A 4,269-nucleotide genomic window follows, 5' to 3' on the forward strand; every position below is an offset into this window, starting at 1 on the left:
GCGGGATTCGCGTGTCTATCGCGTGTCCCTCAGACAGACACAACAATCGCTAATTCCTGCCAGCACAAAGCGCGCTCTGCCGAGCCCCAGCTCGACCCGGGGCAGCCAGGAGCAGCGCGGCCCATTGTGTGCGCGGCGCGCAACAATGGGGTTTAGAAACCTGATGAACCTCGCGGACTGCGGCCCGGCGGGGACCACCCCGCGGCCTCCCGCCGCTTGGCCCGGCCCGGCCCGGCTTGGCCTGGGCTGAGGGACAGCTCACTCCTTGGCGCGTGTGTGTGCATAGATAGACACACACACATGCGTACACACAGACACGGGCACACGGGGTTCTTTGGGGAAATGTCATATCTTTCATATCATATCAACTCAAATAGTTGGCCTAATAAATGCACACACATACATGTATATGTATGAATATAAATATATACACGCACACACAGTCTCCGTCTGTATATATATAGTGTATGTGTGTATAATTCGTTGCTTGCAGCGGGGAAGGGAAAATACGGTATAAAAGTAAATGCCCTCGAAGCAAGGGGGTCTTTGCAAGGCGCCACTTTTGCCCCGTCCTGGGTTTCCCGCTTCTCCGTGACTCGGGCCGGCCGCGGCCATTGCGAGACAGAGGCTGCTTGAAGCACGGAGTGAACTTGGGGGTGGGGGTGGGGGGGCGAAGTGCTTGGCGCGGGACAAGTGAGAGGGTCCACGGGGCTGGGGAGGAGCTGTGTGCGGGCGCGGGCCCGAGACGCACTCCGCTCCCTCCCACTCGGCTCTGGCCGCCAAACCCAGGAGGGAGGCTGCCGTGCCCTTTGCTTGCACCCGCGGGCTCCGGCCTCCCGCTGCTAAATAGCCCTCGGAGCCCCTGTTGTCCAGCAGGAGGGCGACTCTTGCGGGCTCCATCGCGGCTCGCTAATGGCTGTTCCTTCTCCACCTGGGTGCATTGCCCCCCTGCGTGGAGCGCGGCCCGGCCCCGCGGGGGCGGCAAGCGGGGAATCTCCCGCCCGGCCCGGCGCATGGCCATGCTCTTGTAGCCCAGCAGCCGCTGCCACCGCCACGCGATGCCCTCACTGGAGATGGCTGCACCTGCTTGTGAAGGGCGGCTTTTTTTTTTTTTTTTTTTGCTTCCCCCCACCCTCTCTCCTCCTCCCTAATATATATTTTTTTCGCTCTGTTGTTGTGAAAATGAGTTTAGAATACTTGTACCTTTCAACTTCCAATTCATCTTTACGCCACTGAAAGCAAAGGGGGTTTTTTTTTCTTTCCCCCTCAGCTGGCCGGGGCTGGGGACACAACAAAAAAGAAACGGATCCTTTGAATCGAAGTATCTCAATAGGTTTCAATAGATTCCCTTTGGTTAATTCATAGCGCTGGGTGAACTCGCTGCGTCTAAAGCGAGGGTGGGGGGGGTTGTTTGTTTCTTTTGGGGGGGGAGCTTTTTTGCTGCTTGTTTGCATTCTCCCCTCTTTTTCTTTTTTTTGGAAGATCCTGAGATCACTTTTTTTTTCTTTTTTCCCTTGATGCCTATTGTGTCATATTTTGAAATACTACTACTAACAAATAGTGCCAGTACGAGTCGTGCGGGTGTCTGTGCCCGGCCCCGCGGAACGCTAGTGCAGCCAGATGGAATTTGCAGGACAAGGAGCTGCACACTGGAGCAAGGCGGTGGAGACGGCGGCGGCGGCGGAGGAGGGGGCCAAAAAAAAGACTCTTTCCATCACTGTCGTTAGAGCCGCAGTATAAATCATGGGTTAACACGGTTAGCAAATAACATGAGTTACAGGCGGGGAGCCGGGCATTTGATATATAGGCAGGGCAAAGGCCGGGCTGAGCGTGGCGATGCTGCGTGGGGGGGAAAGGTACAACATGAATGGATGTTGATGCGAGGTGGGGTTTGGGGGAGCTTTTATTTTGGGGCGGGTGAAAGGACAATCCTTTTGGAAGGACGTGTCCCTTCGGTTTTTTTTTTTTTTTTGGAAGGATGTGTCTGGTCTGTCACAAGGGCACGTCTAATCACCTGTACGTACCTAAAAGACGCTGGGCACCCAGGGGTCCGGTTGGGTTGCTGCTGGCTGACCCCAAGGAAGGCCCAGATGGCAGGATGGGATGTCAGCCCCCCGGAGGATGGCCATGGTTCCTTCACCTGCTGGCCCCACAGGCCATGGGATGGCGAGGGACACCCCGCCTTTAGGGCGGAAGGGCGGAAACGACCCACTGAACACACTCGCGGACTCAGGATGCTGCGGGGAGCTTGGGGGAGCTTCTCAATCAAGGAGGTGGGGGACGAAATCATTGCCCCTTCTTTCTCATCCCTCCGTTGCCTCTTTCCTTAGGCCGGATTCAACGATCTCTCGGGAGGTGCGAACCTCCCCGGTGTAACAGGTCCGCCAGAGGGGCCGGGCTCTCCGGGGCAGGGCAGGGCCGGGCCCAAAATGCAGCGGGGCGGGAAGAGCCGAGCTACCGGCTGGGGGCTTCTCTGCCCCCAGCCCCCGCCCGGCCTGGACTCTTCTGCCGGCGGCTGGGGGCAGGAGCAGCCTCTGCCGCGGCTGCCTTGTCTTGGTGGACAGATTTCGTTCCCTCCTCTCCCCCCTGCCCGGCCCCACAGCACGCGTCTCTTTCTCGTCCAGATTGGCCGCGGTTCGCTTTCAATGGAAAGAGGTTAATTTCCTTCACAAAGGTGAAAGGGGCCATGGCTTTGGGAAGCTACTGTGCAGAGGCAGACACACAGACCCGCTCCCCATCATCATCGTCATTATTATTATTATCATCATTATTATTATTATTAGCTGCTCGATGACCGCCCCCCCCTTGCTTTAGCACCTGATGTCAAACAGCAGACAAAAAAATCCCCGCATGGATAAAAAATGCAGGTGGCAGCCCCGGGTCGTTGCAAAGTTGCTCAGGGGGCAGAGCCGATGTTCATCATCTATCCCGCGGGCTCCGCGCCACGGGGGGGGGGAGAGGGAATCAGCAAGGAAGGTGCGATCGGATCGGGTACACAAGGGATATTTCGGAGTGTGTGTGTGTGTGGGGGGGTATTTAGGACCACGAACCCTGGCAGCCGCAGCCAACATATTCTGAGCAACTTTTCAGCCGTAGAAAAGTTGTTTTTTTTTAAATCTTGTTTTGGTTTTAATGAAATAACGTGGCGGGGGGAGGGTTCCCCCATGTCTTTCAAATCCGCCCGTTATAGGCAATTCGTCAGACTGATAAACAGTTTGTTACCTGTATACTACTACTACTACTACTAATAATAATGATGATGATACCCCCAAGCCCGAAAGACTCGGGCATGCGCTGGAGAGGGGTGAAAGGCCGGCTCTGCAAGTCGATGCCTCCACCCCAAATCCGGGCATGCAGGGTGCAGGGGGGCGGCCCTCCCCCGCCGCCCCCTCGTGCCCGGTTTTGTTTGCGGCCCGCTCCTGCGTCCCCGGGGGCAGGGGCTTTTAAACGGATTCAGCACCGACGCCCCCTCGCCCCCGCTTCGCCTCTTCTCCCCTTCCCCCCGGCCCCGGCGCTTGCCTACTGAACCCTCCTGACATATTTCTGACCATTCTTCTCCTTTGTTGCTATTTCGCTCCAGAACCGCGGGTAATCCCGGCGATTTCTGAGGCCGCTCATTGTCATGCTGATGGATATTTCCATTTGGCAGATCCGTGGCCCCCGAAGGAGGCACACAAAGGCCAGGCACGTGCGCCTTCCTATAGAAAAGCATCAGACCGTGAAAAGAGGAGGGGCCCGGCGTGTGCCTCCATCCAGGAGGGGCCAGAAGTGCCGGGGTGGGGGGGGGAGAGGGGAAGGGCGAGCGGCGGCGCTCGCGGCCCCTCAGGTACATCTGCCGCACCTACCAGCGACCCCTCCGCTCCGCCGCTTTCGGCGAGCCCTCGCCCTCGCCCTCCCACCCTCGGCAAATCCAGCGGAGCAGCGGGAAGCGCTGATTGGCTCCGGGCTGGAGCAGGAGGCTCAGACAATGGCATCCTCCCCCCTTAAAAAGAGTGCAGCGATCCGGGCCGGGGGCAGACGGGACATCCTCGCAGGGCGCCTGCCGGACAACAAGTGCCGGGGGCGGGGGGGGCCCGCAGCCCACAGCCCGCCGGCCCCAAGTGCCTTCCCCACCCGCGCCCAAAGATGCCCCGCGGCTTCCTGGTGAAGAGGAGCAAGAGGCCCACGCCCGTGTCCTACCGGGTGCGCTGCTGCCAGGAGGCCGAGCCCCAGCTGCTGCTGCTCGCGGCCGGCCAGCCGCGCTGCTCCCCGCCCCTGGCCGCCTGTCCC

This window comes from Crocodylus porosus, unplaced genomic scaffold, assembly GCF_001723895.1.
Source record: "Crocodylus porosus isolate Cpor-Errol unplaced genomic scaffold, CroPor_comp1, whole genome shotgun sequence".
In the NCBI taxonomy this organism is placed as follows: domain Eukaryota; kingdom Metazoa; phylum Chordata; order Crocodylia; family Crocodylidae; genus Crocodylus; species Crocodylus porosus.